Source organism: Engystomops pustulosus, chromosome 6 (genome assembly GCF_040894005.1).
Source record: "Engystomops pustulosus chromosome 6, aEngPut4.maternal, whole genome shotgun sequence".
Taxonomy (NCBI): domain Eukaryota; kingdom Metazoa; phylum Chordata; class Amphibia; order Anura; family Leptodactylidae; genus Engystomops; species Engystomops pustulosus.
The window spans coordinates 86,323,447-86,337,759 of record NC_092416.1 but is presented as its reverse complement, the minus strand read 5'-3'; the positions used below and the strand labels follow the sequence as shown (position 1 = coordinate 86,337,759).

General features: G+C 41.6%; 1 protein-coding gene across 4 annotated transcripts in view; it reads left to right on the top strand.

Annotated features, from left to right (window-relative positions):
* Positions 1 to 365: 365 nt before the first annotated feature.
* LOC140063930 (circularly permutated Ras protein 1-like) overlaps positions 366 to 14,313 on the top strand; it is an 83,103-nt gene continuing 69,155 nt past the window's right edge. For 2 of the 4 annotated variants that reach the window (XM_072110223.1, XM_072110220.1), the window contains exon 1: positions 366 to 623. The gene's annotated coding sequence lies outside the window, so the exon portion shown is untranslated. The remainder of the gene's footprint in view (positions 624 to 14,313) is intronic. The other 2 variants (XM_072110222.1, XM_072110221.1) reach the window with 1 other exon arrangement.

Sequence of the window (14,313 nt, the reverse complement as noted above, 5' to 3'; positions counted from 1 at the left end):
ACGTTATATGGGCTGACTCAAAAGTAAACAAGTTATTACTTACACATAGGATTATGATACCTTGCAGATCCTTTTTTCTCCTTTATGAACAATGTGGTTGAAAGCGTATGCATGTTGCTACTCGCCCTCTGTTGTGGCTGTAGTTTATAATCTTAGGCTACCATCTTAGGAAGAGTAGTATCATAAATTCAGCTGTACATTTCTAAGGTGGGAAGTACAGGAGAAGTCGTATTGGTGACGGACCACTACCTATGTGATTGATCACAGCATAAAATCAGTTGGTATACAAGTGATCAGTCATACTTATCACTACTACTTGGCTTCTCTTGCTCTATAAAATGCTGTCTTCAGATCGCATACTATGTACCACCTGCTCTATAATGCACTTCCTGGAGGTTACACTGCATTTTCATGGTGACTAGTTCCCTTTAACACTACCATAGCTGCTTGTCCCCCGTGTGGCCATTTAAATGACTGCCGAAGTGTTATTCTCTTATGTATTGTAGCTTGAGGTATGTGTAACCTTATCCCGTGTCACCACGCCTTTTCTGAGAGTTTAAGTTATCGCACGCCATTCACAGAGTAATCTTTGACTTGAGAAAGGACAGAACAGAAAGCAACAGGTAGGAGTCTATATATAACTTGCAAGTTTCCTGTACCTAATTCATTGTATTAGAAGTAGAACAAGTACACTGTACCTCAGTGCAGAACATGTATATTACTAGTTTTATATTATGAAGCTTCGAACAGTCTTCTTATTTCAGTCTTCTGCAGGTAACAGTGTATGCTTCTATAAAAGCTGTGAAACTACTATGGCTTGTGTATTTTATGGTGTGGTTATATTCAAGATCTGCTGTTTTGACAGTCTTTATGGGAAATCTTATTCTAGTCATAAGGCTAAATACTACTGCAAACTTGGTGAAAATAGCTGTAGAGTAGTGCGCATGCACAGGCCGGCGGCTGCGCTGTACGTATGTTTTGTATGTATGTATGTCCACTAAAAGAATATGTACCGTCGCCTTTATAATCATCAAACATTATAGACTAGGTTTTGAGCTGAAATTTTCACCCCACGCTTTCCATAATCCACTTATTAACAACCATATACAAAAGCCATTTGCTGCTGCTGCTGTGGCAGTTAGAAGCTAAACCGTGATTGATTGCTGTATTGCCACAGGTTATTTATATGAGCTTTGATTGGTTACTATAGGCAATGAGTATAATTCAGCTTAGGTGTGAGGTAGAGTGAGTGACAGTGAGGCAGACATGTTAAGTAATATGATAAGCACCATATACGGGAGCCATTGTCTCCTGTGGCAATAAGTAACAAATCAGAGCTCAGCTTCTATTCTGCCACAGGTCATTGGTATGAGCTCTGAGCTGTTATTGGTTACTATGTGCAATGAGTATAATAAAGTTTAGGTGTGAGGTAAGATGTGCAGTAATATGAGGTATTCTGATAACCACCATATACAGGAGCCATTAACACATATAGGCATAACACATATAGGCTATATATGCTGTTAACACATATAGGCTAACAAAATGTTAACGCATGTGCGAACATTGTGTTAATGCACACATTTTGTAAATGCAATGTTGACTGAAATGTAATTGGGCAAATATCTTAACTGTTTGAAAACACATGCGTTAAAAAACTAAATGCAACGTGTGAACGAAGTCTTAGGTGTGAGGTAAGATGTGAAGTAATATGTGAGTTATTATGATAACCACCATATGCAGGAGCCATTGTCTGCTGTGGCAATAAGCAAACAATCATATCTCAGCTTCTATTTTGCCACAGGTCATTAATGTGAGCTCTGAGCTTTGATTGGTTAGATCTCTGCTTGCTGTCCTTCTATAGAAAGCTTCTATATTTATTTTGTGCTATTACATATAAACGCTGCGATCCAGGCACATGTCCATAAAGTTATATGTAACACCAAAAACACACACATGTTCTGGAATAAAGTTTTTATTTCTCACCATCCTCCATTATTTACACCTATGTTATGAAGTTCTCACTCAAATTCTTATAAAGCGCGGAGGGTTCTGTTATTGTGCGGGTAATACAATGGCGCACATCTAAAGGTGACGTTTATTATCTGATTAGAGGGGTTTATGGATATATAGTTATTTATTTGGGTGACCATTGTGTAAGGGAACATACAATGATAGATCTGTGTGACGCTCAGTGTAATATACTGCAAAAATAGTTTGGTGTCCCCTATGGATTTAATGTTCCCTTTGCTGCATATTTTGGTGAATATACATATGTGGGTATGTATAATCTCCTCACATCTTACTGTTTTAGGAAAGTATGTTTTCTTTATGTAAGTATTCTGATTTGTACATATTTAGAGGAATTTTCATGCAATTTTTGCATTTTATTGCCATTTGCTGCAAAGTTGCATGGAGGTGGTAGTGTGTACCAATTTAAAAGTTATTCTTGTTTACATGGTGATTTCTGGAAAAAAAAAGATTTTGACAGAATAGGAGATTTTTATTTTGTGCGTTTATATATTTTTAAACACATTTGTGGATATCAACCAAATATGTCACGGTTTTTGTTTTAGCATTTTTGGGAGTGTAAATTCTTGATATTGTGTATTGTGGTATATATATAAATCTGCTCATTTTGTGTTATTATTTTTAAATCCCTATTTGTGCGTAAACCTCCACTTCGTTGTGAGTTTTATGTAAAAACGTATGTTATCAAGGCATTTTCAATGCACTTTTTGTTTAATAATTTGTGTTTGTCTCAAAGATAAGTGGCAAATGCATCACCTGGTTTTCTGCTTTCAAAAATATATAGGAATTACGGGTGCCTTTTACTTTTTAATCTGTTCTATTGATCTATTTTGCAGGTTTCTAAAATTTCTAAAAGCAGATATTTTAGTTATTTCAGTTTTAGTGACATTAGGATTATTTATTCTTGTGAATAGATCAATATGGGACATTTGTGAACTCTACACATGTCCATCTATTACATTTAGGAGATGTGAAGGTAAATATTTTCTTTTTGGAGCACATTTTTTGCCATCAAAGTCAAATTTTCAGTATATTTTATAAAATGTTTCAGTTTAAATCGCAATTGCATGAAGGCGCCTTTGTCTATAAAGTCTTTAATGCAATTTTGAAAATGGGGCAAGTGTCTGCTTTCAGATCAAATATGTGGTTTGTTGCGGTTTACTTAAATTCTTTTTGCTGTTATTTCGATTTTATTTGTAAACGTCAAAATTGTAAAAATTGCTCTGGCCAATAACGCAACAAAATATACAGAAATGCCTGGCAGTAAAAGGGTTAATACCCCTTGGTTGAATACCCAGGTGAAAATGCTTATCATCTATCTCCTGTATATATCAGACTTATTGTTACTCTGATATGTATTCTGAGTTATTGTTACTCACCATGGAATAGAGAAGTTTTTACTATTTTTTCACCTTAAATGGAGTGCTGCCCGTTTTCTTGAATTTATTACTGTATATATCATCTACTTTATAGTTCTGCATCTAGAAATCTCTTATCATCTTTCATATTTATTTTCTATCATAATTATAATTAATAATTCCTTTATTTATATAGAGCACACAGATTACACAGCGCTGCACAGAACTTGCTAGATTGTGAGCCCCCATGGGGGGCAGATGTTGACCAGTGCTGCAAGGCTGTAGTGCTAACCGCTATCTATCTCCTATAAAATGCTCATATTACAGTTTACACAGCCTGTTACTGACTGTCACTGGTCATAAAATAGTTTTATTTTGGCGCCTCACTTTTAGTTTTGCCCAAGGACCCACTTTGTCTAGAACCGGCCCTGATAGAAGCACAGCAAGCAGAGATCTAGAAAATTGGAATTGATACAGAAAATATATTGGAAATTTGTATAAGATTTCATGATTACTTGCTGAAAAGAGGAAAACCCCTTTAAGAAACAACCGGCACAGGTTACAAGTGGCAAAAGGTTTGTGTGGTAAAATGCGTCACTTATGTAACAGAGGACTTGATCGGTCACTTTAATAAATTTTCCCAGCTGAATGTAACCACCAGCCTGTTGCCACAATATTCCCTCTGAAACTTAGGCAGTAAGTTAACCTTTTACTAACTACTTAAGAAGAAGCTGATATTTGACACCTAGAAACCATGAATGCTCACTTTTATGGCTTTAATTTACAGACCTCCAGAGATGTTGGCATTAACTAGTAGAAAAAGACATCCCAGAACCACATAAATGGGCAGAAAATAGGACCTGCTTTATGATTTACGGCTCATGCAGTCGTCTCATAAACATGACCCTGGAAACTATACCTAGCACATGGCAAAAAAACAATGTGGTACATTTATCCGGACTTATACACTTGTTTTGTGGGGTACAAGCCCTAAAAATAATCCTGGACATACTTAATTTTGTCCCTTCTTCTTTCTGCTGTATTGGAGTTGTCAGGATACTGATAGGATTGAAAGCTATGACAAAGCAGGGAGAAAGAAGTTACAGCTTAAATTGCTATGTTGGCACTTTGCGATAAATAAGTGGGGTTTGGTTGTAGTTTGGGCACTTGGTCTATAAAAGGTTCGCCATCACTGTACTAGACTATAAGATCACTGTAGAGAATTGGATTCTCAGCATTGCATAATATGTTTGACATATTTTAATAATTAACTGTGTCTTCGCCCTGTTTCTTGTTCCATGACGCAAATCTACACCACAGGCATAGACAGATTACACACACAAATATATACACATGACCACTTATCTTTAGTGATCCCTTTAGTCATGAGGAATCAACCTACTAACTACTTGAACTGTGCACATACTAGGAGTTAAAAATAGTAAAAGTTCAGCTTTCCTGATTTAGGTTCACATTATGTGTGGTTTTACACTTGTGAGAATCGGTATGTGGTCAGACAGGTAGCTATACAAATGCAATGTACCTTCAAGCTGTTTGTTTTCTCACAACCATCAGTCAGTCCCAGATTGGCTCTGTCCCACTGTCTAAGCTGCTGGGAGTACTATCCCGGGACATCGACTCTTTATCCTCCAGATGATAGTGCATGTATACAGTTAATGGCTATTGTGCTTCTGTTACTGCAGCATACAAAACCAAACAAGATCAAGAGTATTCAGGTCCAACAAATCAATACTTTATTTGAAAAATCACATTAAAATACATAACAAATATAGATAAAAAGCATCAAGAATAGAGCTTCAACAAGACTATATTGCCATCTGACCTAAGTATTACCAAAGAGTATAGTTCAAAGTATATAAGTGCATAGTGCATGTAAACTTTAAATGGGTAAACTTTACTGGAGATAAACTCAATGATGTCTCAAAAGGACAAAAAATACTGCCATATATCCATATTTTGATTATATCTCATATACAGTCACATAAACATTAGATGCACATACCCATTAAAAGAACTCCTGGATACAAGTTCGTGGTCGATAATCCCCACCTGTGGGTGACACCTGTGTGTCAGTCATCCTATACACCAGCGGTTCTCAACCTGGGGGTCGAATGACCAAAACACAGGGGTCGTCTAAAGCCATCGGAGCCACTATTTTATTGCATTTTTTGGCACAAATACAATATTCTTGTACATGGTTTGGGGTCACCGCAACATGAGGAACTGTATTGCGTGGTCACAGCATTAGAAAGGTTGAGAACCACTGCTATACACATTATATGTCTGTAACAATTGTGTTACTGCAGCATGTAGCACAACCAACAGGCAGGATGTGATGATGTCATCTGCCTGCCGCTACTCTACTTCAGTACTACACAGAGAGAGGAGAGAGGTGAGCATATGTGTTTATATATATATATATATATATATATATATATATATATAATATTTTTTTTTTTTTTTTTTTTCAAGGAAAGGGGGCGGTGAGAGGCCACAATATTAGGAGAAGCAATTGAGAGGATATAATATGAGTGGAAGCTATGATAAGGGGCACAGCATGAAAGGAAGCTGCTTGAGGGGCTCAATAAAAGGGGGAGTTGCTGGGGGGGTACAATAAGAGGGTGCTGTTTGGAAGGGCGCAATATTGGTGGGAGGGCTGCAATGTGACAGGGTAGTATAAGTAGAAAGAGGAATATCTTTTCAGAAAACAAAGGACAGACCTGTTTGGTTTGTATGCAGAGCCCATATTGCTGTAATGAAAGAATCAATACAATATAGATACTATGAAAAGAAACTCCAGGACAAGTACAACGACATGGACATAGTGCAAAAAAGCCAGAAAGTAGAGGAAATTGTTTCATGAAAGACTGTTGCCGAGAGAGGCTGCTCTAGAGGCTACGTTTGTTGCTACAAAGATTACAAAATCAATAAGTCCCTTGAATTATCTTTGCATACAACATTGCAAACATAATCAAAGTTTACAATATTGTGTGCTCAGAAAAAAAAGCAAGCATATTCAAATGCTGATTGTACTTATGATCTTGCCTGTATCAATATAAACAGCTAAGGTTGTGTCAAACACCCGGGGGTGACCCGAAACATTGATAAACTAGTATCCAAGGAGAGATGCAAGATTTCCCACACATGTCCAGTGTGTAGCAGAGTAGATCATAATGCAGCAAATGGTGCTTGAGGATGTGTTCATATGGGACTTTACTGGAAACACAAATGCAATCAGGCCGTGCCCAGGCCTGAGCGAATGTAACCCACACACAACATTCTCTAATTCACTGTTATTAACAAATATACAGCATTTCACAGATATAATTCCAACCTGTCTCTATCAGTCCTGCTGTACACAATTTTGATTTATTTTCTATGGTTGGGCAGGGCAGATTCTTCTCATGAGTAGCTTCTCCTATTACAGGATGTAGTGGCTCTCTGCCTCTCCCCCCTGCATTATAAGACAAGCCTACACACAGACACTATCTGCCGGCAAGCAGTATTGTGCACATACTTACTCTACACACTACAGGCCGGATAAGGTCTTTATAGGGAAGGAGCCATATAGCAGAGCTTTCATTGTGTTATAGCTGAGATCAGGTTCGGACTGGGGTGCCAAGGGCCCACCAGTGAAATTAATTCTGGGGGCCAACCAGCTGCTTCATGGGTACGTGTGAGCCACCCCCATGTATATTTTCATTGCGTTTCTGAACGTGCTGCAAATGCAAGGTGTGAATGCAGCCTGTGGCCATGTTCATACATTCTGTTTTTTGTTGCTTTTTTAACGCTTTGGAAAGACAATCTGTTCCTCTTCCATTTGAATGCATGTCCATTCAGCAGACAAACTTTAAATTTTTGCTACAAAAAAACATAATGGGGGTCATTTACTAAGGGCCCGATTCGCGGTTTCCCGACGTGTTACACGAATATTTCCGATTTGCGTCGATTTCCCCAGAATTGCCCCGCGATTTTGGCGCACTCGATCGGATTGTGGTGCATCGGCGCTGACATGCACGCAACGGAAATCAGGGGCGTGGCAGAACGAAAACCCAACGGATTCGGAAAAAAAGCCGCATTTAAAACAGAAAATCTGTCAATAGCATGTGAAGAACAATATATATGTGTGAAGAACACATTGCAGATGTATTTAAACATCTGCAATGTGTTCTTCACACATATATATTGTTCTTCACATGCTATTTTGGGCACACCGTTCCGCGCGTATCTCCCGACAAGTAAGCAGATGTGCCGAACATCTCTAATCTGTTCTGCACTGTGTTTTTCTCTTAAATGATCCTGTGTTCACTGTGTTCACTGTTTTTATTCTATTCTTCCCTGTTCTTCACATCTGCTAACTTGTCGGGAGATAATATACACGGGGAACAGTGAAGAATAGATCGCAGATGTTTGCAACTTATCAGAAGACATTATTTTTCAATTAAATAACACATTTTAATCCCAAACCATGGTTCCTTTGAAAAATGCTCGAGTCTCCCATTGACTCGCGCGTGAAAAATGCGCCGAAAACGCAAAAAAAACGCTAACAACACACGCGTGAAAAACGCAAAAACGCTAATTACTCCAAGGAAAAATGGAACAAAAACGCAGCCAAAAACGTCAGTTTTTCACGCATTGCACCCTGACGTGAAATGCAACGCCAGTGTGGAAGGGGCCTAAATCTGCCCCAATGTGTGAACGCAGCCCAGGCTTTCTGCACACTACACTTGTGCAGTTCTTGGGATGCAAACAATGGTCCCATGGAATGTTGTTTGAGAGTTGCTTGTCATCGGGATGCAAGTACATAATAATAGCCTGAACCGCAAACATGGTTAGGACCTGCTCTGTCTATTGCAGCTCAGGCAGTTGGCTCATACACAGCTGTGATATTCACAGCCATGTGCATGAGTCCATACAAGTGAATGAGGACGTGTACAACAATCCTGCAGAAAACAGGCCTCAGGCCCCGTGCACACTTTTTGATGAGTTTTAACTGCATTGGAAACCGCAAAAGGCAGGGGCTTTGTCAGAACACATATGTCTTTCTACTGAAACAATTTTGTTCTGGAATGAGCCCCTCCCAGTTGCGTTTTTAAATGGAAATAAAACAGATCAAGAACTGCAATGTGTGAATGGGGCCTGAGGCTTGTTATCTGCCGGACTGTTTAACTTCCTGGAATCAGTATTTAACATTTATCACCAGGATGAAGGATTGTAAACCAAACATACTGGTGTGTGCCCCGTCTGGCAGGATCTTCTCTTCTTTAAGGTGGTTATGCCCTTGTTTTTAATTAAAAAAAAGGGCTTTTTAAAAAATTATGAGGGGCTCCAGGTTCCATTAACTCCTATGAAGCCTAAGCCCTTTTTTTTAAAAAAAAACAGGGAATAAGAAGCTAAAAGAACAGCAGATCCTGCCAGAGGGGACGCACACCAGCATGTAAGTGTGCTTGGTTTGCAATCCTTCATCCTGGTGATAGATGTCCTTTAAGGACTGCACATGGTACATGTATGTCCTTAACAGGTTTCAGGTACAGGTGGTCCCCTACTAAAGGACACCCGACTTACAGACAACCCCTAGTTACAGACATACCCCTCTGCCCCTGTGACCTCTGGTTACCTCTCTGGATGTTACTTTAGTCCCAGACTGTAATGATCAGCTGTAAGGTGTCTGTAATGATGCTTTATTGATAATCTTCGTTTTCATTACAGCAAAAAATTTAGAAAATCTAATTGTCACTGGGACAAAAAATTTTTTTGTCTGGATCTACAATTATAAAATATACAATTCCTACTTACATACAAAGTCAACTTAAGTACAAACCTAAGGAACCTATCTGGTAAATAACCCAGGGACTGCCTATATATGAAGAAGGTTCACAGTCTGGGTCCTCTTCATACATACCGGGTGGGAAGGTGGGGGGGGGGGGGTTGCGATTATAAAAGCAACTATGCCACCTCCATGACATGTGGGCATGAAGGGGTCTAGGTTGGGCATGGGGTGTGCCTGGATTATTTTGAAACACCTACAAACTTTTGTTTGCTGTTTTTACACAAAACTACACCAGGATGGACCTGGTATGATTTTTCCAGCAGATACATCAAGAGGCCTCAGGGTGCTGTCACATGTTAGGGTTTTGATTCCGATTTGTAACCAATTGCATATTTGTTTGTATAGAAACAGATGTGATCGGCAATCAGAGCCGTTGTCTTGTATTGTGTAAATGCAAGACACCGAGTGCGGATTGTCGATCACATGTGTTTTCATACAAACGAATACTGTAACGCAATTGGTCATGGCCCAACCCAGTGCATTTTGAGTGAGTTACAAAACACTATTAAAATGCTAACACGTGGCAACATGAGACCCTAAGTCTCCCCAGGTATCGGATCGGAGCACCCGAATCCTCTCTCCGTTATAGTCTCTGTTCACTTGATAAAGGGGTTTCCTTAACCCCAAAACGCGTTGTGTTTTTAGACTTATATTAAATTCTATTTGTTAATCCTACTCTGAGTGCGCCACCTTACTGGATCACCAATTCAATACTACTCCCCAGGTATCCGGCAGGACATGGGGGCATGGTCGATGAATATCCCCCTAAATGGATTGCTGGTACCAATCACAGGTATTTATCTACAAAATGCCACTGTGAGCATTAAAAGGTCATCTACCACAAGGATGAAGGACTGTAAGCAAATAAGCCTGATGGAACCCCTCAGGCTCATTTGCATACAGGCTTTCATCCAGGTGGCCACATATTGCGATGCAGCTATATTGCTGTAATTGGTAGGAACGAGAAGCCCGTATGGTCTGCAAATACAGTAAAAAAAGGTCAGTGGGACCGCTCGTTTTTGCAATCTGCACTGAGACCCTGCTGATCAGTAAGTTATGCCCTATCTCGTGGATAGGGCCTAACTTGTCTTAGTGGGAAAACCCCTTAAAGACACTTTTTTTGTACCAAAGGTTCATTTTTTATATAAAAACTGAATAAAAGCTTTATGAATGTGGTGTCCTCGTGATCACACTTACCCAAGGAATTAAGGGGAGGTATGATTTGGAGCATGCAGTGAAAGCCATACATACATAGCCCACAAAAAAATGGCATAAGTATGTTTTTTTTGTCAATTTTACCCCATAGGGATTTTTTCCCGCTTTCCAGTACATGGCATAGAATATTAAATACCATCACTAGGAAGTACAATTTGTTATGCAGAAAACAAGCCTCATACAGCTCTGTACATGGAAATAACACAGTTATGGATTTTTAAAGACACAGAAGTAAAAATGGAAAATGAAAGATGAAAATGGTCTGGCCTTTAACCCTTTAAGGGTTAATATTCCGTGCAGTGCACTAGGAAGCTGGAGAAAAATTCCAAATGTGGTATAAATGACCAAAAAAGTTGCATTATTTTTATTACAGGCTCGGTTTCACACACCTCTTACTTTTTTAAACTTTAATGTACGGAGCTGGAGAAGCTGACATTTTCAGTGATATCAGTTTGTGAAGTGAAGAACTTTTTTATCAATTTTTATTCAAATGTTTGTGCATTGAAATGGTGATGAATCTGCAATTTGGACATCATGATGGGGGGGGGGGTTTGTTGGTAAAACTGAGGCTGCGGTCACACGTAACGCGGGGTATACTGGTAATACTGAGGCTGCAGTCACACGTAACGCGGGGTATGCTGGTAATACTGAGGCTGCAGTCACATGTAACGCAGGTTATGCTGGTAATACTGAGGCTGTGGTCACACGTAACGCAGGGTATGATGGTAATACTGAGGCTGCGGTCACATGTAACGCGGGGTATACTGGTAATACTGAGGCTGCAGTAACATGTAACGCGGGGTATACTGGTAATACTGAGGCTGTGGTCACACGTAACACAGGGTATGCTGGTAATACTGAGCCTGCGGTCACACGTAACGCGGGGTATACTGGTAATACTGAGGCTGCGGTCACACGTAACGCGGGGTAAACTGGTAATACTGAGCCTGCGGTCACACGTAACGAGCGGTATGCTGGTAATACTGAGGCTGCGGTCACACGTAACGAGGGGTATGCTGGTAATACCGAATCTGCGGTCACTCGTAACGAGGGGTATGCTGGTAATACTGAGGCTGCGGTCACACGTAACGCGGGGTATGCTGATAATACTGAGGCTGCGGTCACATGCAACGCATTGATTCCTTCATCCCTTGCATTTGGACAATACAAGACACTGGGTGCCGTTACCGATCGCATGCGTCTGCATAGAAGCGCATCCCGTCCCCGTGCGCTTTGATTCCATTTATAAACAGAGTCGGCGCGTTACATGTGGCATCAATCCTTATTCTACATCAATACTAAATACAGTCAATCACAGTACTACAACTTTTAGCATCTCATTCAACTGCTGGGAGTTGTAGTTCTTGAGTCCACTGTAATTCTATATGTATGTACACATTGCAGGGATGTAATGAGGTGCACTGTGTGTGTAAATGTGATGCACTTTTATTTTGTACCTTTTTCTTGTGCTGGAAGCCATCATGGGGGGAGCAGCAGCTCCTCATCCATCCTGAGCTCCTGCACATGAGTGCAGCCTGTGCTGTGCCAGGGGGAGGACACTCCAGCAGCTGCTGCTAGCTGATTGGTGGCCAGGGCCGGCTCCAGGTTTTAGTGGGCCCCTGGGCGACAGAGCCTTAGTGGGCCCCTCCATGGGCCGCCCTCCAGTGGCCTCACTGCCCCCCCTCCCCTGCGGACACACTGACCCCCTCACCCCCCTGCGGACACACTGAACCCTCTCTCCCCCTACGGACACACTGAACCCCGCCCTCCCCCTGCGGACACACTGACCCCCACCTCCGGACACACTGAACCCCCCCTGCCGACACACAGACCCCCTCCCTCCCCCTGCGGACACACTGAACACCCCCCCCCCCCTCCGGACACACTGAACACCCCCCCCTGCTGAAACAATGACCCCCCCTGCTGACACAATGACCCCCTCCCTCCCCCCTCTCCCTGCAGACACACTGACCCCCTCCCTTCCCCCACTCCCTGATGACACACTGACCCCCTCCCTCCCCCCTCTCCCTGCAGACACACTGAACCCCCCCTCCGGACACACTGAACCCCTCCCTCCGGACACACTGAACCCCCCCTCCGGACACACTGAACCCCCCCCCCTGCTGACACAATGACCCCCCTACTGACACAATGACCTCCCTGATGACACACTGACCCCCTCCCTCCCCCCTCTCCCTGATGACACAATGACCCCCTCCCTCCCCCTCTCCCTGCAGACACACTGAACCCCCCCACCCGCCGGGAAAGAAAAAAAGAATTCACCTTTCCTGGTTCCCCCGGAGCATCGCCTGCAGCTGTCTTCGGCCTGGGCCTCCCGTACGCGCCGGCTCTGAAGCCGGCACACGTGATCCGATGACGTCATCATGTGCGCCGGCTTCAGAGCCGTTGCATACCCTGCGGAGCGCCGCATCGTGGTAACCGGGACAGGTGAGTTTTAGATTCTGCCTCTATGCTGCGCTCCCGACCAGCGCAGCATAGAGGCAGAAACGTGATCGATCCGGATGGTGATCAATTGTACCAGTGTCTTATAGCGATGTCTGTAATGACAAGGAGGACGTCATAGTCCCCCCTGCTGCCCCCCTCCTCCAGCTTCAGCTGAATGTGCCTGCTCACAGACACAGGCAGGAGATAGTGACTTATGATAAGGGCCCACCGGGGTATCCCGGCAGGCCAGTCCGAGCCGAGATATAGTATAGCAGACAGTGTGTGTTGTAGGTGAGTTAACAGAGTGTCATTGTTGGTTATACCCATCTCATGGATCTCATCATCTCTTGCCTCTCTTTCTATGTGTCAGATAGTAGTGAATGTTCAGAAGCTAAATAAAAGTGTAGATAAACCCTGGACCCTGATAATCTAAGCACATTGTCAGCACACATGGATCATAATGTGTCTGCTTAGAGAATCCCCACCCACACTCTGTAATTTTACACTGAGTTATATGACCTAAAACAACATCAAAACTGTGTGGTGTAGCACTACAGACCCTTTCTCACAAAGCTCATCTCTTGTTTAGAATTGTCTTGCCACAGTTTTCTATTTTGTAGCTGCCCATGCCACAGTATATGTTCTGAAACTTGGCTTCAACAGGGAAGTAAACACAAGTCCCTCAACCATTAACAGAGACAATGCAGGGGCCCATTTCTACCTAGCCAAATTTCATTCTGGTTCTAAAGAATCTAGAAGCTACTGTCGAGATACTATAATGTTGCTTTTTCAGGTTAGAATCTCTATTCCTCAGCAGTTTCTTACTTAGAACCTGACATAAACGGACAATAGTCTACTGTGACATATAGTAGATTTAAGGTTCTTTCTCCAGGAATTTAGGTTTGCATTGCTTAAAGGCATAGTTGTTTATATTTCTATTCAAAATGGTATAAAAAGATGTAACATCAGCTGAACAGAATACAGGAAACAAGATTCTAGAATGCAGGGTGGGGAGTCAGGTATGAGTAAATAAAGCATTAACCCCTTGCTGTAATTTACGCTGGTGATTTTCAGATTTTTTTTTTTTTTGTGACATCTACTTACAATACAATATAATACAACATTATTGATCCCCTGGGTGGAAATTATTTTGTGCATAGTGTTCTGGCAATTGTTACACAGTTGGAGACAGTTATAACGATGCAAATACATTCTTACATGGTTGTTAGTTCCTTGGTTGCACACAACCATAGTTACAGGACATTGTGATACAGTACAATACAAGTTACATGAATACATTGCATTACCTATGGGGAAGCAATTACAGTGCAAAAATATACCAGTCACAATAACACATAGACACAGATTAGACAGACATGTGTTGGGGATACTACACAAGAGGTGCCGGTGCAG